The following is a 27,872-nucleotide window of genomic DNA, read 5'->3' on the forward strand; positions in this document are numbered from 1 at the left end:
AAAGATACCATGCAACTACGCCTAAAAACATAGACCTAGCAGCAGACAATAAAAACAATACAGCAGGACACAAACGTGTACAACTTTATAGGCAGAGACGACAACCGAATAGCACAGCCGAACTACAGTAAAACGGCACATCAAATGAAGCAAGCACAAGTATCAGTAAATATGTTAGTGATTGTGTCTTTCATAGCAGTAGTGGTAACTAAAGTAGACAGTTTTATAATTGTTTTGTAGTCTCACAAGATCCTGTCAAGATTTGTACCTGGAATTACAAGGAACTAGGACTGCTTTGGGAGGTTTGTCTGCTGTTTTACAAACCATACATTAGTACATAAGTTGCCCTGTATAAAGGCATCTGCTAAGAAATAACATGTGCCTTATGACTGTATTTTATTTAGTTTTTTTATTCCTTTGCCTTGATCTTTAAAGTTCTTCAATTCATATTCCTTACAGGTTTATTCCCAGGATCCCATTCCTGAACAGGATTTTAACCAGGATCCTGTTTTTCTGAACAGTATTTTATGGGGATCCTAAGAGATATTTTAGGATCATACAGGATCCTGTCAAGATTTCAACTAGGGTACAAGGATTCTTTGTTTATTTAAGTACATACCCTTTTGCTGTTTATCAAAACCTTGTTATTTTTATTTATTGGCAGATGCCCTTATCCAGGGCACTTTGCAGTTTAGACAAACATTTTAAAGCATTACAAAAGTGCAGTATTGTATTCAGTACAAAATACAATAAGCACACTAATTCAATGAGCTAACAAGTGTAGGCATAATACAGTTAAATCCTAGGTATGTTCTAAAGGGAGGGATAGGCATAGGAGAAGTTGCAATAAAATTACAGAGGTGCTAACCATTCATAAGGATGCATAGTTTAATGTGCACAATAGCAAGAGAGCTGAGCAGCCCGGGAGATTAGGCTGGTGTAGAATATTTAAGACTTGTCTGTTTATTGGAAAAAACAAAACGGTTATTCCAATAATTATACTGCATCTCCATCCGGTTACATGAACAAGAACAAATACCATATTCACTTTCACTTTGTTACTAATTTTCAGTCTCTCTAATAACAATGTTGTAGTAACTAGAAGTCAAGTCACATATTTGTCTGTAAGTAGTGAAGCAGTCAGCCATAGACCAAATTTGAAAGATTTAAAGTTTTGTTCAGTTGTGAACGTAATAATCATTCATAGGATGTAATGAATAATACATCTGGTCAATCAAATAAGTAATGATTACCTTTTAAAAAATGTAATCATTTTCTAGCTTCTTGAAACGCATTCATTACATTTAATCTAAATTTAAATGAGAAATACCAAATTTAGTATGCATTTACATTAATGCATTTAAACAAGTCCATTCTATCATGCGAGTGTAAGTTTGTGTAATGAATGAACCGATATATGGGACAGTTGCTTTTAAGTTATTTACAGTTTCCCCATTTGGTAATTTATTACAGTCTTACACAACCAAGGTCTGTAGGACAAGAATACTATGGACAAAGTTCATGCTTTCTTATGTAAAAAACTATGAATATATACTTATTTCTGACTAACTATAATGTACTTGTCTTTACCATAATTTATCACTTTTTGTGTGAAAAGTTGTAGGTGGAAGATTTGTTTCCATTTTTGTAGAACTGTAAATATGCAATTTTATTAAGAGTATGTTAGTTTTCTAAATAGACTGAGAAATGAAAAAAATACATTTAACACTTTTATATCTGAAATTTGCTCATGGAGGAGAATTTACCAAGTGCACCAATTGTATAGATGTGCAACCTTTTTAATCTTAATTTCTGTGTACTTCCTCTGCGTTAGGACTTCCTCTTCAGGTCATTAAAACACTAAAGAAGATGACCAGTCATGTTAACTTGCTGGCTGAAATGACAAAGTTGAAAAGATGTGAGCAATTAACTGGATAATTATGTCTCTACAATCTTCATAATTTTGATATACACATTATTCCTATGTTTTGCCCTTATCTCACATAATTTTCAGTTTATACTAATACTTGAAAGATGTGCTTGTCACGATAGTGTTTTGAAGTTTCTGGATCGTGTTTTGACTCTAGACCCTTTGAGTTCCTGTCCTTTAGCCTTTACCATGGAGTTGTGCCCTCTTGGTTTTCCACTTTTGCTGTGAGTGGATGACAGATCAAAGGGCCCTTTTTTTGTTTTGTGTTTTTAAGTTGTTTTTGGTTACCCATCACAATTAGATTACATTAGAGGAAGCATGTATAAAGGATTACATTTCCTGACAGATTTTGGTCAACTTCCACATGGAAGAGTGTAGCAGAAATGTAGTAATAACAATTTTTTAATGAAATGTGATGTTAAAAAAAGGTAAGGTCCCTTTTTTGTAATTAAATAGTTTTTAGTGCATCCTCTAAGGTGGATGGTCTGGTCACATACATGTTCAATGGCTTTAAATAATAAACTGATTTTCAAAGCGGTTTTTAATAGGAGGAACTGGCTGGAAGCTTGTCTAATGATCTCATTTATTTAGTGACCATCAATGGGCACAGTTCCTTCCTCAGATGTTATTTCCATTCCACCATCCTTATTTTATGCGTGTACAGGCAGGGGCCTTCTATATTTTGTCTCCATCCTTCATCCATCCATCTCCCCTTCCTCTATTGTAACTGGGAATGGGCTTCCTGCCTCTATAATAATAATTAAAAAAAAGCTTGTGTAGAGGAAGTCAATTCTAGTTCAGTAACAAGTGAACCTTTTGGGGGTGTCCAGCTCCAAGGCTTTCCCCATACTTTCCATGCTCTGTGCCAGGGACCAGGCAAGATCCAACTGGCTAGTTCGAATCAGAGTGAACAGTGCACATGGACACTCATTCTGGGCAACCATTTCCATTGTACAATTTTGAGGATTTGTGGCTGTACGTGTGTAACTGCCACATGTGCGTTAATTTGTTCTTTTACATTTAAAAATAAGTTGGTTTAGGATCCACATCATGGCTTCCAGGTCCGACTTTCTGACAGAAGCTCACCTGTGTCTGTTCTAGAGTGGGAGATTAAAACTATGAATGTGTTTGCAATCTCTTGCCTTATGTTACTTTTGCAGGCAGAGTTAGGGCACATTGGTAAGATGAGCCAAACGATTTCAGCATTTTCTTTCCCCAATTTTATATCTGGAGTTGGAAATGGTGTTCTTGTGGATTAGTGAAAAAGTGTAAAATTAAATGCATTCTGTAAAAATACATTTAATAACCTTTATATTGGCTATTAAGGTTACTTTTTAAGGTCTATCCTGTGTCAGAGCCAAGTCTGATGATAAAAGCTCAAATCCAAATTTTGTCCAGACCCACACCATGATCTACCAAAGCTATAAATATTTAACATCCTGCCTTTCAGCAGAAGTGTTTCAGACCAAAAATACAGTTTGTTCTATTTAGAAACGTCTGTTCAGCATCTCTGTCCTTTGTATGGCAGTGTTTAAAGATGTGGTCCAAGCAGGGCAATGTACAGCCAGCTGCTTCACAACCTTCCTGAACATCTCTGTTATAGAAACCCAATAATTGTAGTTAGGGCTGTGCCAGTGACAGATTTTTGGTATCAATATACCGTTGAAGAATTCACTGGTGATCGGTATTACCGTGTGGGGGCGGGGGTTTGTTCTGCTGTTCTGGAAAAAGTAGGAGGAGTCTTCTGCTTGATACGTGTGTGACTTCAGAGCTATGTACGCAAACGCACACTTCTAGCATAACAATACTAAATACTGAAAGAAAACAAAAATAGAACACAATGATAAAAAATAGATGACCTTATGTATTTTCTGGTGTTATTGGCACTTCCCAACTAACACACAACATTGCTACAACGTTGTGTGTTAGCAAGGTTGCTCATGAAGCTACCACAGTGGGATTCATACCCGGATCTACTGCGCCACAGTGCAGTGACCTTACCACATCACCAAAAACTGATGCTTCTAAATCTCGACGTTTACATACAAAAAAAAAAAAGGCCGCTATTGGTGATAAATTATTTCACCGCAGTGAGGTGGTATACCGTTTACCAGCACAGGCCTAATAGTAGTTGCTGTCTTCATTGCCTACATAGTTAATAAAGTGATAACTCCACTAAACCAACTAAATCTTTCCCAGGAAGGTGCTGTCTAGTATAGTGCTACACATTCTAAACTTTGATATGGCAACATTTTAATTTTACTTACACACTTACTAATCCCAAAATGTACAACACTGCATTGACTATAAAAATACATTAGACTTATCTGCCTACTTTTGTAGATCTTCTGGATTTTTTTATTTTTATAGCAGCCTCAAGAGTTGCCATTATTCTGCATCTGTTGTCTTAAACTCAAACATTTCCATATCTTCAGAAAAGCAAAGTAGCTAGGGCAGAACCCTGTTGGGGGTTGCATATGCCAAGGTCAGTTTTCTCCTCTCAAGATCATTCTATATTGGCTGTTTTAGACAGTTTATCCACTGACAACCCCAACTCCTGCTAATTCTTCTATCATTCACAAGGTACTGTATTATAGTTCATAGCATTATTTTAATCTAATTTCACAGGCTCCTTCAAAGTTAGATTAGTGCACACTTGTGGGGAATAACATTATTCTAGCAAAAGGACGCAGATTCCCCTATTGGTCCTGAATCCCTTGTGAATGTGAACGCCATCTGTTTCACATTGCCTCACACAGGAAGTGGGATTGGGGAGGCATGATGTCAGAACAGGAAATGTGTGGTTAGAAGTGCAGCTCCAACATACAGAGATCCCACATCTGATTGCCTTTACAAACAGGGTTCCTCTGTTTCATGTTTTTATTCTTCCTCGGTATGTTTCCTTTACATGTGCTTCAAGCTGATGTTTGTTTTGTGCTAAAACATGAAAGAAACAGTGTGTTGAAACTATCTCCTTAAAAAGCTGTTGTTTTACTAACTGTTAAGAATATAGGCTAGTTGGTTGGTTTATAAGTTTGTTGCTTATAGCCAACGAATTTGCTAGTTGTTAATCATTTCAGGTTACTGCTAAATTGCCCATACTAGCCTTCATGTCCTCTGAAAATGCACTCAAGCCAATCACATAATAGGGAGGCAAATACAGCTCTTGCCAAAAGCAATGCAGAACTTGAAGACCCTTGGCAGGACATGGGACTCACCGTGCATGGCAAGCTAAGGAAATCCTATCTGACTTTTAAGGACAAACATTCCTTTCAGTGCTCAACCAATTGCAGCCTTTTTAGCCTTTTAGGTATTCAGGTTTCTCAAAGGAATTATTTCAAATGGACATGTTCAAGATAAAGAATGATGCAAGGAAACTAGTGGAGTGGAAATTGGAAGTAAAACTGGAGACACTTCTTTGCACAAATGTGGGCGTCAGGTGGAATAAAAGCATACTCCTTTACTATAAAGTTAAATTTAATGCTTTCAAAAATCAACTTGATGGCATTCTTTCATCATTAAGTTACTAGCAACCAAACATGTGAAATGAAACATATGGCTTAACTTTTAAGTATGCCTACAGATTTTAATTAGCCATATTTTGATATATAGTACCTAATTGGTGACCTATTTTACATAGTGTTATTTTCATTAACTTTCACCATTTAAAGCAACTTATTGAGATTTTCTCAGACAGACACTAAAATCTGTTAATTTAACTCAAAAAGGCAATGGGCTTTAAAATCTGATTTTGACATCTCAGTTGACATGTATTTGAGCCTTAGATATAAGAGTGATGATTGGAAGTCAGTTGTGTATCAGTTTAAGAGCATAATCCTTCCCAGATACAGATTAAATTTCGTAGTACCGATTAACCGCTTCAGAAAAATGTTAGTCTGATTCCGAAAATAAAATGGAGCATATCTAATCCCATATGTAAAATAACCAACCAGATTTAATTTAGGGTTCCAAACACAGAGGTTCATCTTGTCTGTATGTAGGCCTGTGTCTTAGATAAGCATTTGTTTCTTAAAGAGCCTCTTCTACCGGATCTTAAGCCTCTTTTAGTTTTCTCTTCTCTGATTTTGGCCCATTTCTGTTTGAAGAGAGGGTTTGGGTCAGCTTTCTAATAGCCCCTCAGGAGGCTGAATCCCTTGATCAAATTGTCCCCAAAGTCCTGTTTGCTCCCTGGATGAAGAGATTGGCTCACCAAACATAAACAGGACTAGCTTTAGTAGCTTGCCATCTTCAAACCAAGCTTGGCGAGAAACAGTGTCAGGACTTTCTGCAGGCTACCCTGACTCACAGCTGACGCATGAAAAGCAACCATCTTCTCCTTCCCTTCTTGCAAATGCTGTTGCTATGGTTATGTTTCAGAGGAGCAGTTCCTCTGCACATTAAGGTGTAGAAATATTCAGTAATTCCTACTGCTTGGAGGAGAAGGATGATGGCACACAGCAGGAGGCAGAACCCACATTTCGCCAAGACAACTCTTCATGTTTTTATACAGGATAGATATCCAGAAATAATTGCTGAACTCCATTTAGTTGCCCGACTGGCTTACATTAGCAATTGCATCACAACCAGGCTGTACACATAAATCTGTTTATTTTATTAATCATTATGTTTTGATTCTGCGTTGACACTGGTTAGAAGTAGCTAGATTAAAGTTACATGTTTTAACCGAGTTGAACATTGGTGGGAAATGGCTTAATAGCCAAACGTGGTGGCATTTACAGAAAGATAAAAGGGACACTGCTTACAAACTCGTTCAAATACAAAACCTTCAGGGAAGAGATGCCTGGCAAATATTGGTGTTCCCAAACTTTTTCTAAGTGTTTCAAGAGTCAGGCAGTCTTGTCATGTGTTAGTAGGATTATGTGATAGTATTGTCACACCTTCCTTAATAAATAAATACTTCTGTAAACAATTGACTGATTCACCCGATTGTTTTCCAATTGACCCCAATTTGTCTTCCAAATATCATTAGATTTCTCCTTACCAGTGGCTTCTCTTGTACTACACAAACATCTGTGATACCAGTGCCATGTTTCCTCCAAGCTAGTTGACAATATGGCTTTTGGGCCTGCAAGCCATGCCAGAGAGTAGCAGGTTGCAAAGTGGTTTACTAGCATGTCTCCAATGCCAACATGCATGTTCAAAAAGGAAAGAGACTGTTTGAGACTCTCCTCATTTTACCTGCTAATTTTTGTTTTCACTTTATTATATCAATTGTTTATATGAAAATTAAATCTTATTTCTCTTGACTTATCTTGCTGTTCAGTTATGTTAAGTTTTGTAATTTTACCAAGTACTACTTCCCAAAATACCACTATATATCAGGTGTTTTGAAATTGTTGTATAGATTTATGATTTGTTTCTCAATGTATGTAACTTTTTTTGGGGTGGTGGTGGGCGGACTCCCATTTTAAGTTGACCATATAGTTGACTGGGGTTGGAGAGCAGCCTGATCAAGGCTATAGGACATTTCTACCAGCTGCTTCACTTGGAAGCCCCTGGCCTGGTTGTTCTTTTCGCTGGAGAACAAAGGTTGAGCATTTTGTCAAGCTTATGAGCCCTAACATGCTGAGCTCTATCTAATTAGTTTTAAGAAGTCCGTGTCAGTTGGGCAGATCCACGTGGAAGCAAGTGACTTCAGCTTTTGGTTCAGAAATGTATGGAAAAGTTGGGTGCATCTGCATCAAAATGTATATCCTTTGACAAGGATTAAAATTATCTCCTTGTTTTTGATAAAAGTGGAGCACTTGCATATGTTGTACAATTGGGTATTTAGCAAGCACTAGAAAGGTGGCTAATTGCAAGCCTTCGTAATGCATCTTTGTGTGTACTATTGCAATAACATTGAATTATTTTCATGTTTTTTCTAATTCTTCAACCACATCACAGAAGGAGTGGTGTGTGGGGAGATTGATCCTAGTTTCCTGTCAGATTTTTATGTTGCAGGGGATGGGTGGCAATTGATTCGGTAACCTTGATTAAGCCAGATGAAGGGTTTTCTCCTTAGATAGATACGCTACAGGCATAAAAAAGCCAATGGAAAAGTGAACATCCCCAACTTCTGCACAGACACTTATTTTTTTTTATTTTTTTTTGGAGTTAATTAGCATCCAAATAGCACTGATCTTGAAAGTGCCAAATTAAATGTAAGCTCTGGAGTGATCTGTATTATTTATAATGTTTGATATGTAGGAGCAATTGCTGATGGTTTATAATATTTTTTTGGCAGAGTAAGTGAAAGGTCTTTAAGTGATGCATTGTGGGTAGAACAAAAAGCAAATGGAAAACCATTTGATTGTAATAAGATGTAGAGAGCTTTATAATATAAAAGCAGTATAGAAAAGACTGATTAAATATCTTAATAAAATAAGAACAGATCACCAAATAGCTAGCAAGGACAGCAATTCCATTCATACATTCATTTTTTAAATGTTATTTAAAGTGATCAGTGATAATTCTGTTGAATAGCAAATTATTCAATCCTAGGAGATGATAAACCCAAAACTCACATGCACCAGGGGCAGACCCAGTCTTTTAGGTTAACAACAGAGTTCTTACAGTTACAGAAAAGTTCCTCCAAGATCAATTTTCACCATGTTTGAAACGAAGCATTAGGATTATGTTGTTTTGAGTACACATCTCATTCAGATTCTTACTTAAATTCTACAACCCTCACCATGATAGGTGGATTGTGAAAACAAATTATTAAATACATTTTTACTATTAATTACATTATTTCTAAATTGTTCTTAATCTCAAAAGCTATTCACCTCTGTTTTGTGCTGTGAGTAAAGATCATGAAGTGCTTTTGTTACCAGGGGAGGACACTTTCTGAATACTACATTAATTCCATGCTATTTGACCAGCAGTCTTCCAAAGGTTCACAGTCAGATGAGACTCCCCCAGCCCAGGACCTCCTCTCTGCCCTGTCAGGGCTTGGCCAGGTGTCAACTCTGTAGAGATCCCCATAACACAGCATTTAAACCACCAACCTCCAGGCTGTAGAACCCATGTTGCAATTAAAGAAGATACTTTTTGCCACATGAGCCTTGAGTAAACCCACATCATGCTTTCGTGACCACAGGCTTAGAATCTGCACTGAGTAATGTGGCATTACAAAAACAAAAAAAACAGTTTAATACCCCAGTTAGTCCCAGTTGAGTATTTTGTTAATATAGCTATAAAAATCAAAATAAAACATGCTTTGTCTTTAATCATTTCAACCCAGGAAGGTCCTAGGCAGTCATTTCCAGAGACAGTTCAGCTAGACATTCAGGCTGCTTTCAGACCTCCTAAATTTGTTTCTCATCTAAATAAGTGGCACTTGAAGTGAACCATAACAAATATATAATTTACCTTCTATTTCCTGCGCACATTTGCTTAAAAAAACAAACAAAAAAGCCTTTAATGAAATGGGTCGCTTATCAAAGCTCCTGACCAGTTTATTGTGGCCGATCCATTCGGATAAGAGGCTTACTAACAGTTGGTTACACCCTGCCTGCTTTTAATATTGGTGTTATTTTGCAAAAGGGGTCACTGTGCTTTTAAAACAACAGCACCATTAATCTAGTCCATAAGCACTCGCATACTATGTCAGATTATTGCTTACAGATGTGTGCTGCTGGGATTTTTTTTTCTGGTTAATAGTATATAAGTCTGGCACTGTTTGTGTAAAGCTGGGTTGAGGAGGTGGAATTGCACATAGTTTAGCCTAGTTCTTATTTTGATAAACAGAGCTTTCTTGAGTTGTAATTCACTGTTAGTTCCAGGTCAGTATGGTTGATTTACCCATTATAGTAGTCTCCATACCCTCTGCCAGAAAGATTCAGTCCTTCAGGTGTTATACATACTGTCTATGAGTTGATAAAGAAAACCATTGCAGCTAATAAAGAACATTTAGCAGGGAAAGAGATACCTAGACTGTAGGTATAGCACAAGTTTCCTTCCATATCCTGTCCCCACCAGACCACAATTCCTTGCATGAAGATCTTCAGTCCACCTTTTTCTATTACTCTGCCTTCATATATCCTGTTCTTCTGAACACATTTAACATTCTGGAGCTGAGAATTATGTTTAAACTAGAGAACAGGATAAATGTAAGCACCTACTTGAGAGATGATAGTCCTCATGACAATTGCATTCTAGTCTATGCTGTCCACTGTGGAAACACCTTAAACAGTGGGGTTTGGAAATGTTGATTGGCAGAATTATCACCAAAGGTTTGCTCAGCTTACTGTCTGACCTTTCCTTGTGTTATATCACACAGAGGGAGCAGAACATAGCATTACACTGCCCCTCATGAAACCACTTTCTCTCCACGTCTATGTATAGATAAACATAGTACTGTGCTTTACTCTTGCTGTATGGTGTATCATGAGCAGAGATCAGGCAGTGAGCTTGGCCAGTCTTTGTCAATGCTTCTGCCAGATCATTTAAAGTAGAAGTTCCACAACACAATAAAGCAACAAAATGCAATCTAATCGTAATACTCATAAGGAAATACAGTTTGTTTTTAGCTCGCAGAGCTGCTGCCTCATAGTTGCTGGGACCCAGGTTCGATTCCAGCCTTAGGTGTCTGCCTGTGTGGGGTTTATATGTCCTTCCTGTGGCTGGTGCAGATTTGCACATGCTGGTTCAAGGTGTACCCATCGTGCGACCTGTGTCCACCAGGTTAGGTTCTGGCCCATCGTAACTTTAATGGTAACTTATCTTTGGTTCTCCTGGTCTGAGTTTCATAAAGTAGGATGTATCATAATGTAGCACTTCAGGCAGGCCATTGCAATCCATACTACTGTAGATATGCAGTTCAAATATCTGCTGCATTCCCTATATCCTTAAACATTTGTACGAGCTTGGCTCCTTAAACAGATGAGTATGGTGTGCAAAATAAAAAATAAAAAAAAATGTATATCTGGGTCAAATCAGTAAGTCATTGGCTGATGAAATGGTTTAAGTAAGTAGCTAAGCTTCACTCTGCCCAGATCAGAAAAAGCTGGAGTGGTTTAGTGTTGAGCGGATGTCTGTTGTACAGATGTGCACAGCTGTGCCTCTCCTCTCCACCACAGTCAGCTGAAAACCTTAGTCATTAAGCAAGGCTCCAGCGAACACCACAATGCCAAAGGAAGCTCTAATCTGCCAAGCAAATGCATCCATCTTTGAATATATACTTTTAATTTTCCCCCCCAAGTTATGACTCCCTCAGACAATTCTCCTAGTCTCTCATTTGCGCTGACTGTTGTAGGACAGCCTGCCACGTTCACTTCCAGATATTGCTGGACCTCCATACCCCCAAAACTAAATTGAAGGCAAAAACTGGGACCCACTAAGCAGCATTCTGGTTGTGACATTGCTTCTGAAAAAGATTTGTGAACATATTTTAACCCATCGTATGATTCATCTGTTATGCAGTGTAAAATCCCTAGAGCATCAAAGGTTTACTGTGTTCACTTCATAATGTGCTTGTGAAATTCATGCAGTTCGATTCAAGGTATAGTAAAGTTTTATCTGATGTTACTGGTAGTATTTCGGAGTGATGCATTTCAAGGCCATTTGCATATATGTTGTCGATTTTTACTATATTTATATTGATGACGCAAATTACTAGCTGTCCAAGACACAAGGTAATTAGTTTGCAGTAAGCCAAGAATCACCGGCCAACAATTTTCCACCCAATGTTGGCAGAGTTCTTGCCTGTCAAGTGCCACCCGCTTGGTTAGTAGAATAGTCTGGATTTAAACCACCAACCTCCAGGCTATGGAGCCCATCTTGTAAAAACAGAGGTGGCTTTTACCAGATGAGCCTCTAAATAACACATTATTTAGTAGTCAAACCAGACTGCTTTAAGACCAAACGAATCAGACTCTGTGAAAATTGCTTGCATAAACTTTTGATAGTTTAGAATTACCTTGGGTTCCTGACTGTGTTTAATATTTTATAATTAAAAAAAAAAAAAATCTTTTAAGCTTTAAAAACAACTCTGAGGCGAGGTGAATATCCCCCACTGATAACATCAATTAATACTGTAAAGCTGCAAAGAGCTGTTCTGTAATTTTATTTTGGATTGAACTTTTATCCAAAATATGACCCTCATACACATACGCACACACGCACACACATGCACGCATGCACGCACACACGCACAGGGTCACATTGTCAAACTGTTAGTTAAAGAATGAAACGTTTTGCTTTCTGAAGAACTGACTTACTGGGCTTTAATAACAGAACTCATTGACTGTGATAACAGGGTAATGGGTGAAATCTAGATGTTTTTTCTGTTGTATTCAAATGTAGGTCAGGGCAGCTGTGTTTTAGAACTTTATTTCTGCTTTGCTTCAAGGGAGACTCTGTTGGGACTCTCACATGCAGAGCTTAGGGGGAGATGCATAATCATGCCTGTGAGCCTCAGTCAATCTTGTCTGTGTGAAAATAATCAACACAGGGCTTTGTGGGGATGGGGGCATATTGCCTCAAAGCACAAGCCACGCGTGGTGTTTAGAAAAGGCAACATGAAAAGTTACTTCATTGCACGTTACAGCCACCGAAGTGCAAAGAAATGTCTGTTTAAACAGATCAACAAAAATCCCCATCAATGACCCAAGTCAATAAAATCATCTTGACATTGACAGAAAAATACAATCTGACCTGACTGGGTGTCTGATTGATCTGTGTGCTACAACAGGCTACATTTAAACTTCATACAATATGTACTATACATTATCAGGGGAATTAAGCTGTGTGCTCTGGCTACTGGGGTTTATAACCACTTCTGCCAACAAAGCCAGTGCAATCTTTGGACCAATGTTGCCAGGCACTTAATATGATCAGGTCCTCTTGACATCTTGGTGAGTCATACAGGCCTGAGTTTGTCCCTGAGGGCTTCATATGATCCATGAACCAAGGAAAATGCACCGTAGATTTAATGTGCTGAAGTAGCAAGTAAAGCTACCTTTGTGTTCTCCGATCATTGAGCACAATCACCTTTAAAATGACCACATTCACGGACAATGTTCATCAGATAGCTGTAGCCTTTTCACAGTTGGTTACAGGCAGCCTCTTAATTATAAAGTACTTGAAGAAAATGGCACTCTTCCAAAATTCTTACAATATAATCACCAACATGTGTCTGAAATTCTGTCAGTTTTACCAAATTTTATAACTAGGGTGTTGTGACGTTAAACTTAACATAGATTTGACCTGATTTTGCATGCCTAAAATAAAAGCCTGCACACTTGTCTGTGATGGCAACAGTAAAGAGTTGAAACTGATGAAGATAAACTGACTAACCTGCTAGACAAATGTAGGTTTAAATTTTAATTTTTCAATTATTTAAACCGTATAGCTTTAAATATCTTAATTCTCTTATTTATACACTGCATTCATGTACAACATATACTTTCCTTTTTAAAACTGAGGTATAGAGCATGGGAGTTAAATGCAATCACCCATTACTGCTGGTGTCTTGTGTCAAGGATCAATATAGTCACGACCCACTATAATCAACTGCAGATTAAGGGAAGTGTTTCCTAAGGGACCTATCAAGAAAAAAAGGCTAATATGACCTCTGTGTCGATATGTGCACATTTTCACATTCATAGCATAGTTAAGAATTGAAAATGAATTATGTGGGTACATGTGTGAAGCTGCACAGTTCCACTCAAGAAGGTGCTTAAAAAATGTAGAATGGGTTGTGAGGGTCATTGACATAGTAAATAATCATTACCTTTTTCTTTTGTAGCAGACGCTCTTATCCAAGGCAACTTGCGGTCTACAGAAGAAAACTCACCTCACCTTTTGGAGCCTTGCAACATTGGTTTAAAAGCAAATGCTTATAAAGATCAAATAAAATATATATATACATCTGCAAAATCACAAGATTCCTCTATAAAATATAGGAATGATTTTATATAAATTCATTACCTGATGTGGCACTAAATATATAGAAAATCTGCCTACTGTAGTGTGAATGTGTGTGAGATGTATATTCATCTTTAGTATGCCCCAAATTCCCCACCCAGAGGAGTTCTAAAGCAGCTCTATTTTTCTGTTTGCAGACTGATATCCAAGCAGCACACTCCTATTGTCCCGTCTTCCAAGATTCATGTGATCCAGTGACTTCCGTGAAACCTACATCCAGAGAGTAGTGGAAAAGCATGGGACTGGTCTTCCTCAACAAGGGCTGCATTCCGCTTTCCCACCCGCTGGGGTCATCCAATATCCAACACTTGAGACAAACCTAGCAAACCGCTCAAAGTCAAGGTAAAAATTACTTCCTGCAGTGTTGGGTAATACTGCTATCAGTTGGGACCATTGTGTTAAAAGTATACAATTTGCATTTGCAAACTTAAAAAGGTCAGATTAGACAGTGGCTTGGATATAATAATGCTTTAGATTAATGTGATCTTAAAGGGGAACTCCACCGAAAATCCATAATTTCTCAGGTTATTCTGTAGCCTACACGACAGACTCTCCAATAAAATAATCATGTAAAATAATAGCGCAAGTTCTGGGTGGTGAAATAAACTTTTTATGACTACAGACCGATGGTTCTTTTGGAAAAATAGGGCGATGGGGCCATCAAATGTGCATGAAATGTTTTTTTGTATGATTTTCATGACTGTTCTGATTTTCCCCATTGATTTCTAGCAAAGTAGCTCCAAAGTTAGCACCCCCATGAGGTCACGGCCTATTTCTCGTTCTCTGATTTCTGTTACATAGAATGAGCTGGACATGAAAAACTGACTCCACAGAATGTTTCTATTTATAGAATAACCTGAGAAATTATGGATTTCCGATGGAGTTCCGTTTAAGTGTGATGGGATGGGATGATATACAATTTCCACAGTATGATAACTGTAGTGAAAAATATAATGGTTACTAATTTCATGGTATAAGTCATGCAACTTAATTATCTGTAGGTGTACTATATTTTAGATGAATACAAATTTATATAAAATATTATGTTCAACTTGTTTAATATACTATGGAGCTTATATTATTTTTACAGCTTTAAAGGCGGTGGGGGCAGAAACAAGTAGGCAGCCCTCCTTATATTATTAACATTTCCCCATTGCTCAATATAATGCTGTGCTGCAGACTTGTCTTTATATTCATGAGCTGTAATTTTTTTTAAACATCACATTAATTTGTTACACTCAAACAAAAATATATACATTTAGAGTGTATAAAGTGCAGTATTTTGCTGGTTACAGAATTAAGAAATAATTAGTCATGCTCCTTAAAACGCAAACTAATATGGATTATTTAAAAATACTAGCATAGAAGATCTTGATTTACACAATAGAGAGGTTTTTGAACAATTAGTGTTAAACGTGATTGGTTTAATAAACTAACATGCAAATGTGTTAAATACTAATGTAAATGTGCTGTTAATAAAATAACAAGCACAACATAGTGTTCTGCAGCATCTACAAAAAAGGAACTCCATCTTCAAACACTGTGCCATGTTTTTCCTCATGTCCAAAACATATCTATGCCATAGACCTATATTTTATGCATTTTATGATTTGGAAAATACCTTAATCTGGCATGTTTGCTGATACTTGAGATGATGATTTATTTGTTTGGAAGCAGATTTTGCTGCTGACCAAATGTGTAGCACTCTCCAATACAAAAAAAGGTGTGATGACGATTAACAGGAAGGTACTTGGATGGGAGTTGGTTGAAGAAGTGAGGAAGCCGAGTACTTTGTATGCATGTCCAGTGTCAACAGTGAGCTTCACAAGTAAAGGAGAGTGTCTGACGAGTATTACAATATATAGGATTATATGTTATGAATGCAGTTATATTTCTAAAGCAAGGGCATATACCATGTATACCATAATTATGATAATCACAGTTCAGTGCAACAGAAATGGTATTTATAAACTGTAAAAACAGTATACCACCCACCGCTAGCCCAGACCATGCCATAGGAAAATATTAATTTCACAAAAAACACCTTGGTTGGTAAAGACATAATTCAAATCCCTGTATAACTCACAGTATTTATTGGTGGATGCCCTTATCCAGGTTACACAAGTATTATAAACGTGCAGCAATACAATTCAATACAAAATTTAAATTAAGTATTAATACAGAGTACAGTTTAAGTGCAAAGCAAAAGTGCAGAACAAGTGATTGTTGACCTTTTAGTCCAATTGCAAGAATGTCCACTAATGTTGAAAGTGTCAATACTTGTAACAACAAGAATTTTATTTTCCTAAAAGTGAAAAGTACAACTTTCTCTGGAAATGATTTGTGTAAGTGACAAGTGTTCAGTTCAGCAATCCTGTGCATTCATTTTTAGCGATTGCTTTGAATGTAGTGAATATAAATATTTTTTCCATTGCCAGTTGGAGTCAAAGGTCAATAAAATAACATATGCGTATCTTATTTTTCTCTTCTTTTTGCTACAGTGAGGGAAAAAAGTATTTGATCCCCTTCTGATTTTGCCCACTGACAAAGAAATGATCAGTCTATAATTTTAATGGTAGGTGTATTTTAACAGTGAGATACAGAATAACAACAAAAAAATCCAGAAAAACGCATTTCAAAAAAGTTATACATTGATTTGCATGTTAATGAGGGAAATAAGTATTTGACCCCTTCGACTTAGTACTTGGTGGCAAAACCCTTGTTGGCAATCACAGAGGTCAGACGTTTCTTGTAGTTGGCCACCAGGTTTGCACACATCTCAGGAGGGATTTTGTCCCACTCCTCTTTGCAGATACTCTCCAAGTCATTAAGGTTTCGAGGCTGACGTTTGGCAACTCGAACCTTCAGCTCCCTCCACAGATTTTCTATGGGATTAAGGTCTGGAGACTGGCTAGGCCACTCCAGGACCTTAATGTGCTTCTTCTTGAGCCACTCCTTTGTTGCCTTGGCTGTGTGTTTTGGGTCATTGTCATACTGGAATACCCATCCACGACCCATTTTCAATGCCCTGGCTGAGGGAAGGAGGTTCTCACCCAAGATTTGACGGTACATGGCCCCGTCCATTGTCCCTTTGATGCGGTGCAGTTGTCCTGTCCCCTTAGCAGAAAAACACCCCCAAAGCATAATGTTTCCACCTCCATGTTTGACGGTGGGGATGGTGTTCTTGGGGTCATTCCTCCTCCTCCAAACACGGCGAGTTGAGTTGATGCCAAAGAGCTCGATTTTGGTCTCATCGGACCACAACACTTTCACCCAGTTCTCTGAATCATTCAGATGTTCATTGGCAAACTTCAGACGGGCTTGTACATGTGCTTTCTTGAGCAGGGGGACCTTGCGGGTGCTGCAGGATTTCAGTCCTTCACGGCGTAGTGTGTTACCAATTGTTTTCTTGGTGACTATGGTCCCAGCTGCCTTGAGATCATTAACAAGATCCTCCCGTGTAGTTCTGGACTGATTCCTCACCGTTCTCATGATCATTGAAACTCCACGAGGTGAGATCTTGCATGGAGCCCCAGACCGAGGGAGACTGACAGTTATTTTGTGTTTCTTCCATTTGCGAATAATCACACCAACTGTTGTCACCTTCTCACCAAGCTGCTTGGCGATGGTCTTGTAGCCCATTCCAGCCTTGTGTAGGTCTACAATCTTGTCCCTGACATCCTTGGACAGCTTTTTGGTCTTGGCCATGGTGGAGAGTTTGGAATCTGATTGATTGATTGCTTCTGTGGACAGGTGTCTTTTATACAGGTAACGAGCTGAGATTAGGAGCACTCCCTTTAAGAGAGTGCTCCTAATCTCAACTCGTTACCTGTATAAAAGACACCTGGGAGCCAGAAATCTTGCTGATTGATAGGGGATCAAATACTTATTTTCCTCATTAACATGCAAATCAATTTATAACTTTTTTGAAATGCGTTTTTCTGGATTTTGTTGTTGTTATTCTGTCTCTCACTGTTAAAATACACCTACCATTCAAATTATAGACTGATCATTTCTTTGTCAGTGGGCAAACGTACAAAATCAGCAGGGGATCAAATACTTTTTTCCCTCACTGTATACCTATTTGTGGCACCGTGTGGGGTTACTACTAATACACACATTTATTATCAAGTTAAATAGGCATTACTGTAAACTTGTATTATGTTGTCTTTAATGTCCAAAACTAGGAGACGGTTGAAGCCTGCTTCAATAAAAACTATTTAGACCATTGGTGAAAGTGGTAAAAGGTTGTTCAAAATTTGTATTTTGCAGGGTGCACACGGCAGCAATACTACCTCAAGGGTAGTATATTACCTCTTGCAACACAGACCCTGTGTTAGTAGACAATAATAATAATAAAACAAACCAATCAGGCTTTTAGTGCAAAAACTGAAATCAGACCATAACACTGTTATCATTATGGGCTCTGATATTTAGATTTTACCCAATTGAACCTGATTTCCTCCCCCCATAATGCTATTTTTGGGATCCGGGTTAAACTTGAAAACTGTCAGAGAATACATGCATGTGCACTAGCTGTGAAAGATGTGGCTTCTAGGTATAGTTACTCCTTGTTTCTCTATGTTACAGTAACACAATTAAGGGTTCTGAATTTAATATTTTAGCCATTTTAACCAGATTTATACCCCTTGAAATGGCTGTTTCAGTGTCTGCTTCAAACACCAGAGAAGAACATGGCAACGCTGACAGCAAACTGAATTACCTGTTTGAAAAAATGTCATACTTATTGTAAATATTATTTTCACTATCTTTTAAGATTTTTACTTCCATTACTCCATTTGGTGTTTAAAATGAGTTAAAATGAGAGCTTTAGATGCAGCCCACTAATTTCACTTTTAAGCTGGTAGGGTTGTTCTCTCTTCTACCTGCAAATCTTAAGTAAAATTAAATAAAGGAATGGAAAAATAGGTCTAATGAATAATTTGTGTTAATGGGCATCTGTTACCTAGTGTAGTGTTTAGTTTATTTGTGGTTGTGGTGCTTATTTAAATATTTCATGGTAAAAGCAGATTTCTTCACAAATATGTTTATCAAATATTAAGTCACCAGTTTTTTAAGTTAATAAATAGTTTTATTTTTTAAATCATTCATCCGAAATTTTGAAAAAAACAAACACCTATAATATTAATACTATTACTAGATATCTAGGGGTACTAATATTGGTACTCCTAGATATCATCCAGGATATGGTTTGCTACTTTAACAAAAGTTCAGAAAAGGCACAGACACATTGGTCTGCAGTACAGAATAAACTTTCCAGTCAACTCTTTTTTGCATGACAACTCTAAAAATTATCCATAAAGATTACTCAAATTCTCTGTGAAGAGATTTTTAAAAACTGACCATGGCACATTTAACCTTCCCACTTACTCCAGGTCCCCTTGCTCATTCTTTTTTCATAAAAGCAGACAAAATCCTTGCAGTCAAACAACAAGTTTCAATGTTTGTTTTATGAGCGTGTAGACTTGCAATGATGATCAATTTCCAAAGGCAAATGCTCATTTGTAGCAAATTTGCCCTCAAATTTTCTGCATGTAATCCAGGTCAGATGAAGCTGATGCTTTTATCCGAGACCTGTTTTCATTAAAAGAATCGCTGACCTAAGAAGATGCATCTTTACAGGAAAGTGCAGACATGTTTGACTGAATTGACATATTCTGGCAGTCAGATTCAGTTTGTGTGACTCTCAGAGCTAGACATGATAGATCAGTAGATCAGTTTCTGTCAATACGGTACAACCATAGAGCACACAAACAGCAATAAGTCTAAATGCAATGGATTATCATTATATAACATCTTTCTTTCTGGCAGATTACCACTTTGTACATTTTGGCCAACTGTGCAGTTTGTGTTTCAGAAATCAAATCTAAGGGGGTATCAGTGGGATTTCTTTCTTGGGTAATTTGAAACATTTTCTTTTGTATCAGAATTATTCTAAAAAATGAAACCATCCACGACTGTGCTTCTGTTTAGCCTTCTGGGTCCTCTGTTGAGGCATATCAGAAGGGTTTACCCAGTACGTACTGCAGATTACTCTCCCAGTCACTGTTGCCATTCAGTTCGCCACTGTTATGGTCTCTCTTTGTAAACCCCTAATCCCAGAAGCACAGTTAGCATCACAATTCTAATTGCAGGATTACGCTCCCTGCAACACACTAGCTGTGAGATTTACAAGGTATTCAGTCATCATTGTAATAGCCACAAGGAGCTGATTTATAGAGAAAAGCCCCAATCTCGGTTTGGGTTAAACACAGGCCATCCACAGTGTGATGGGCGAGGGCAACAACAACAACCAAAAACTTGCTAATTAAAGCAATTTTTCTTTTGGAGGAAATGTATGAGTGCACAGAGGAAGAGAGAGAGAGAGAGAGAGAGAGAGAGAGAGAAAGAGACACCATCTGTTAATTAATTATTTCCATTTCAGATTCTCCTTGATGAATAATGCAAGTCTTCATTAAAGTATGCAGTTAGCTGCTTCCCCCCTTTATATCCCCTCTGCACTTTGCTATTTCAGGATAATTTTGTTGGTAAGCTAACCCTTTTCATGCACTAGAAGAATTCTATAAATATGTGGACATTATTTTTGCTCGAACTGTACAGTAATGTAACACTGTAGGTAATGCTGTTATAAGAACATAAGCATACAAACGACACAAGGCAATTCACCTGAATTTACTAATTTGATTGTTAGTACTATATTAATCCAACAATTAAATCCCCTTGCAATCTCTAGTACTCAAGAGATAAACAGAATGCATGTTGTTTATTTTGGACATATTTTGGATCGGACAAAATCCCTGCTCACAACAGTTTATAAAATTCAAGACCTAAAACTAAATCAAAATATCTTCCATATTTAGTGTCAATTAATATTAATGTGGAGGATTGAATTTGTATGTTATTTATTGATTTCATTAAATTAATTTAAACCTCAGGCAAAGTCTCGCATTAATCAGTGTCTGATGACTGGCACATATTCTTATGCAAGCTTTTCACCGTACTCCAGGAAGAAGAAATGTACTTAGAGTCCCACCCAGTAAACCTCTGTGAACCAGTATGCCCACATTTGTCTTTAATGTATTTCTCATTTCATATACATATATCTTGTTTGAACTTCGTCAGGAAATTAAAAAATCCATAAAATAAAACTCTCTCAGAGGTAAAGAAATAGACAAGTTGCTAGCCAAGGGGGCGGGGGGGAGGTGGGGACATCTCTCCCGATTCCACTAGTGATGCACATTAAATCCCCATCCTCAGGCAGACTAATAACTCAGTTTAATAAGTATCAGTCATATTTACTAACATTTCTTTGCAGAAATTACATATTAAATGACTTATGAAGCAATGCACCTTTGTAATGTATGCTATCATTGCTTTGTTTGTCTGTTCTTTTTGTTAGAGATCTCTTCTATAGTGAAGTAGATTTGGACTTCTAATCATACAGAGTAATTCTGATATCCAACTTTCAATACATGCTTTGGTTTAGGACTAGAATACCATTCAAGAACCCCTAATAATTAAATAATAAACCTGCTTTTGAAAATGGAATACAGGGCTAGAGGTATGCTTCATTAGGCCCTTTATCTGTTATAAGGTCAGGCCATTGTCTCTAGTATTGCCAGACTGGCCTGCTGCAGGGCATCTGGAGCTCCTTAGACCATTCAGGCATTGACTTTTCCTTGCGGTGTCTGGGCAGTTGTTCTCGAGGACAAGAGTGCTGTTTTAGACACCTTTCCGGAAGATGTTTCTATGAGGAACTGTGGACAGAAAGAGAAGGGGGACTTGCTCCTCTAAGCATGCATGTCTATTGGGAGTAGAACAAACATGACTGTATTGAAAGTAGTAATTGGCTGTATATATATACACTCACCTAAAGGATTATTAGGAACACCATACTAATACTGTGTTTGACCCCCTTTCGCCTTCAGAACTGCCTTAATTCTACGTGGCATTGATTCAACAAGGCGCTGAAAGCATTCTTTAGAAATGTTGGCCCATATTGATAGGATAGCATCTTGCAGTTGATGGAGATTTGTGGGATGCACATCCAGGGCACGAAGCTCCCGTTCCACCACATCCCAAAGATGCTCTATTGGGTTGAGATCTGGTGACTGTGGGTGCCAGTTTAGTACAGTGAACTCATTGTCATGTTCAAGAAACCAATTTGAAATGATTCGACCTTTGTGACATGGTGCATTATCCTGCTGGAAGTAGCCATCAGAGGATGGGTACATGGTGGTCATAAAGGGATGGACATGGTCAGAAACAATGTTCAGGTAGGCCGTGGCATTTAAACGATGCCCAATTGGCACTAAGGGGCCTAAAGTGTGCCAAGAAAACATCCCCCACACCATTACACCACCACCACCAGCCTGCACAGTGGTAACAAGGCATGATGGATCCATGTTCTCATTCTGTTTACGCCAAATTCTGACTCTACCATCTGAATGTCTCAACAGAAATCGAGACTCATCAGACCAGGCAACATTTTTCCAGTCTTCAACTGTCCAATTTTGATGAGCTTGTGCAAATTGTAGCCTCTTTTTCCTATTTGTAGTGGAGATGAGTGGTACCCGGTGGGGTCTTCTGCTGTTGTAGCCCATTCACCTCAAGGTTGTACGTGTTGTGGCTTCACAAATGCTTTGCTGCATACCTCGGTTGTAACGAGTGGTTATTTCAGTCAAAGTTGCTCTTCTATCAGCTTGAATCAGTTGGCCCATTCTCCTCTGACCTCTAGCATCAACAAGGCAATTTCGCCCACAGGACTGCCGCATACTGGATGTTTTTCCCTTTTCACACCATTCTTTGTAAACCCTAGAAATGGTTGTGCGTGAAAATCCCAGTAACTGAGCAGATTGTGAAATACTCAGACCGGCCCGTCTGGCACCAACAACCATGCCACGCTCAAAATTGCTTAAATCACCTTTCTTTCCCATTCAGACATTCAGTTTGGAGTTCAGGAGATTGTCTTGACCAGGACCACACCCCTAAATGCATTGAAGCAACTGCCATGTGATTGGTTGGTTAGATAATTTCATTAATGAGAAACTGAACAGGTGTTCCTAATAATCCTTTAGGTGAGTGTATGTTTGAGTTGTGCCAAATGAGGTGAAAAATTGGTGAATTACTATAGCAGTATTAAATAGACTTAGTATTAAATGTCTGTATCATTTTTAACACCATGAGCTTGTAGAGCAGAATAGAAAATTAACTCTGATGTGCTACAAACATTGCCTACTTGCACAATCATTATATTTGACTATATGGAGTAAAAACATAACGACACTAATATGAACATTTCCTTTTTTTTCCTGTGATAGTCCAGCTTTGTTTTACATGGTTTTGCGTTAACATTTTAATCACTGTTAAACTACAAATTCTATTACTGTTATGAAGAGACGCCCACATGATAGGATAGCAATGCAGTTCCTAAAACATACAGCAAGTCCATCTTTACACAAATGAAGGGACTTTACTATGTTAAACAGGTGCTGTAATTCAGCAATACCAATTTAAATGAATCCATTGAAGCACAACATTTGGCACGACTGAAATCCGCATGTAAATGCAGCCATTGACTTCAAGGTAAAAATCAAGTCAAACTGAGGTGCAGTAACAGGCTAATAAAATGTACTTTTCCATTTGCCGAGTGTAGCAGAAGGTTGTATTTTCTCTCCACTGTGACCTACAATGACACCTCCTTGGGATGCAGCTTCTTTAATAAATGCCTCCTTTCTGTGTGTTGATAATTCATTGCTGATGTGTAATATGGTTTATGATGACAATGGAGGGGTTGCTGCTGGGGGTTATAAACTAGCTGGGATAATAAAAGCATAGTTAATACTCTTTGCTGCACTCTGTTGAAATCTTTTTTTTTTTTTAGTGTGCCTTACAGAAAGGAATGACAGTGTGCGAGTGTGTGCATTGCCTGTAGTCCGAGCAGCTGCTGTGGGCAGTGTGATAGGAGGATAGCTTGTTGGGGAGACGGCCTTGCTGCGATGGAGCTGTGACATCCTGGAGCAATGAACAGACACCCTCCCCTAAAGAGAGCTCTTATCTGCCATCTCTCACAAATATGACATCCCTCCCTACAGCAAAGCACAGGACAGAATGATCACTGAGACCTTCTCTACTGTAACACCGAATCCACACTTCAGCTTGAAAAACACAATGTCTATCCCATTGGTGCCCAAACTTTTTTATCATGAGAACTACTTTTTGTAATGATCTCCTCTGGCAATCTCCGGTGTCGTGAGGTGGTGATGACGGTCCTCGGTCCCTTGGGTGTTGATGGTAATTTGGTCTGGGTGGCGGAGGGGGGAAGGATGCTGACGGTAGTTTATCCTTGGTCCCGGGGGGGTTAATGATGTTAGTTTAACATATGTCCGGGGGGTGTTGATGACCTCCGCTCATTTGTTAACTTTCCTATCATGAATTCTTACTGTATGTTGTCAAAAGTCAAAGTTGAATAGACGGCATTTCTGTGTCACTACGATTTGGCAAAACCAAATGCAATGTGGCAGAACTTTGTAAAGATTCCACAGTAATAGTTTTGCCAACTGGCTTCAGACCATTGACCAATACTCATTTATTTCCTTGGGTGCTGCTTACCAAAATGACTATTTATATATTTTTGGGTCATATATCTACTGGTAAAATTAGATAACATGCCAAAAACAAAACGTTAAAACCAAGAGGGGGCGGGGGAAAGAAAACTGCAATAGAGAAGAAAACATGCAGAATAACAGAATGTGAATAAAGATATATATATATATATATATATATACAGTGAGGGAAAAAATCCCCTGCTGATTTTGTACGTTTGCCCACTGACAAAGAAATGATCAGTCTATAATTTTAATGGTAGGTGTATTTTAACAGTGAGAGACAGAATAACAACAAAAAAATCCAGAAAAACGCATTTCAAAAAAGTTATACATTGATTTGCATGTTAATGAGGGAAATAAGTATTTGACCCCTTTGATTTAGTACTTGGTGGCAAAACCCTTGTTGGCAATCACAGAGGTCAGACGTTTCTTGTAGTTGGCCACCAGGTTTGCACACATCTCAGGAGGGATTTTGTCCCACTCCTCTTTGCAGATCCTCTACAAGTCATTAAGGTTTGGAGGCTGACGTTTGGCAACTCGAACCTTCAGCTCCCTCCACAGATTTTCTATGGGATTAAGGTCTGGAGGCTGGCTAGGCCACTCCAGGACCTTAATGTGCTTCTTCTTGAGCCACTCCTTTGTTGCCTTGGCTGTGTGTTTTGGGTCATTGTCATGCTGGAATACCCATCCACGACCCATTTTCAATGCCCTGGCTGAGGGAAGGAGCTTCTCACCCAAGATTTGCCGGTACATGGCCCCGTCCATCGTCCCTTTGATGCAGTGCAGTTGTCCTGTCCCCTTAGCAGAAAAACACCCCCAAAGCATAATGTTTCCACCTCCATGTTTGACGGTGAGGATGGTGTTCTTGGGGTCATTCCTCCTCCTCCAAACACGGCGAGTTGAGTTGATGCCAAAGAGCTCGATTTTGGTCTCATCTGACCACAACACTTTCACCCAGTTCTCCTCTGAATAATTCAGATGTTCATTGGCAAACTTCAGACGGGCCTGTACATGTGCATTCTTGAGCAGGGGGACCTTGCGGGCGCTGCAGGATTTCAGTCCTTCACGGCGTAGTGTGTTACCAATTGTTTTCTTGGTGACTATGGTCCCAGCTGTCTTGAGATCATTTACAGGATCCTCCCATGTAGTTCTGGACTGATTCCTCACCGTTCTCATGATCACTGAAACTCCACGAGGTGAGATCTTGCATGGAGCCCCAGACCGAGGGAGACTGACAGTTATTTTGTGTTTCTTCCATTTGCGAATAATCACACCAACTGTTGTCACCTTCTCACCAAGCTGCTTGGCGATGGTCTTGTAGCCCATTCCAGCCTTGTGTAGGTCTACAATCTTGTCCCTGACATCCTTGGACAGCTTTTTGGTCTTGGCCATGGTGGAGAGTTTGGAATCTGATTGATTGATTGCTTCTGTGGATAGGTGTCTTTTATACAGGTAACGAGCTGAGATTAGGAGCACTCCCTTTAAGAGAGTGCTCCTAATCTCAGCTCGTTACCTGTATAAAAGACACCTGGGAGCCAGAAATCTTGCTGATTGTTAGGGGATCAAATACGTATTTCCCTCATAAACATGCAAATCAATTGATAACTTTTTTGAAATGCTTTTTTCTGGATTTTTTTGTTGTTATTCTGTCTCTCACTGTTAAAATACACCTACCATTAAAATTATAGACTGATAATTTATTTGCCATTGGGCAAACATACAAAATCAGCAGGGGATCAAATACTTTTTTCCCTCACTGTATATACAGTTGCAGAACTTACAGATCCAAGCTGCTCTTTTAGGTTTTCTTTTCTTTAAAGCTTTGAGTTGTTGCTTCAAGCCACTGATCTTTTGGAAGCAAGTGCGACCAAGAAGTACAGAATTGAGCAAAGTAAACTGGAAGTTCATTACAAAGCAAAGTCCTGCCTTTCAGAGAGGGTGGCAGAGTTAAATAATATAGATGGGAAGTGTAGACGATTTTTGTCCCACACGCCCTTCCCAGCGGCTTGGATGCTGTAATAAGGTCAGGGTAACTGGTAGTGATGTAGACATTGACAAAACGCATGAGTGCCCATTTTAAGAAGAGTCCCCAGTATTTAAGGAGCTCAACCCCCCTCTTTTAATTGGCCTCCCAGGCAAACCGTCTCCGTGTCTCGTCGTGTTTATCAGATCACTGCACTGATTAACCCCTGGGGGGGTGTCTCCCCCCCTAACCCCACCCTATGAAAAACTCTGAAAATTAGCGCCTAAAAAGTATAAAGTGTCAAATACTGGAGGCTTCTTAACCATTTGCAACATCTGCCGTTTAGTTAAAATAGACCACATCTCACACACAGATTAATCACATAATGAGGATTTCCACTTTTCCACACTTAACACATGCAAACCAATAGCTTCAAAACTCTTTCCAAGCACATAACCAAAAACTGAGTCTTATATTGGGCCAATTCGAACATGGATTAGTTTTACTGGTGGTTCTTTGTTGGATGGTTCTGAACACCAGTTGGATTTTGTAATGGTAACAGTAATACTTTGTGTTATCTGTCACCCCATGCTGAATGACAGTCTATTGGACCATTGTTATACAACAGTGTGGTACAACAAAGACATTGCTGTTGACTTTAATCCAATTGTGACTTGGTTAGCACAGATCAGGTGAGAATGGTTGACAATTACAATTGAGCAGCTCCATCTCACATCTCCTGTTGCAATAGATTTTTTTTTATCTTAACACCACTAAGGGGATTTGTAACGCTTCCTATCCTTATGTCTTTACCTCCTGTTGACTTGCCATGGGGTGTGACATCATGCACTCTCCCCACCCCCAAATTAATTTCCACGAATATTAGAGGATATGGGATAGAAATTGCTTCATTGTTGTTGTGTAGGTTATTGCAGATTTAGGGCTTTAACACTGCAATTAACTATATAATTCTAGTGTATAACAATAAGAGACCTATCAGAGAAATTAACTTGTCACTGGAGGTCATTATGTGCCATTGTGTTACTGATAGTAGTGACTTCGATTACAAGGTCTCTTCCAGGCTGGTGCTGGATTGAAAGTAGCACAAATTTAAGCCATTGGCTATGCTTGCCAACCCTGGTCCTTGATCTAAAATCCAGGAAGTTTTCCCCATTTACCCATAAACCATCAGCTTCTAAACTGTTGGCACAATTTAAATTTGACCACTTATTAAGCAGTTCAGTTATGTATGAGTAGTTATGTAATTTTGAGAGCATTTGGACTGTAAATGTTAAAAACTGCAGACTTCCGGAACACAACTTATCACTTTACAGATTAAATAACTTGCTAAACTGATTGAAAGCTCTGAATCTGTGTGCATCACAAACTCTGCCCTATAAAACCTGCTGGAATGGAGCTC

General features: G+C 38.5%; 1 protein-coding gene across 3 annotated transcripts in view; it reads left to right on the forward strand.

Annotated features, from left to right (window-relative positions):
* The window catches only part of nckap5l (NCK-associated protein 5-like), a 112,621-nt gene that overhangs the window by 13,530 nt on the left and 71,219 nt on the right, over positions 1-27,872 (forward strand). For all 3 annotated transcript variants that reach the window (XM_066708165.1, XM_066708167.1, XM_066708168.1), the window contains exon 2: positions 13,999-14,203. The gene's annotated coding sequence lies outside the window, so the exon portion shown is untranslated. The remainder of the gene's footprint in view (positions 1-13,998; positions 14,204-27,872) is intronic.

The sequence above is a fragment of the Amia ocellicauda genome, chromosome 7 (assembly GCF_036373705.1).
Source record: "Amia ocellicauda isolate fAmiCal2 chromosome 7, fAmiCal2.hap1, whole genome shotgun sequence".
NCBI lineage: Eukaryota > Metazoa > Chordata > Actinopteri > Amiiformes > Amiidae > Amia > Amia ocellicauda.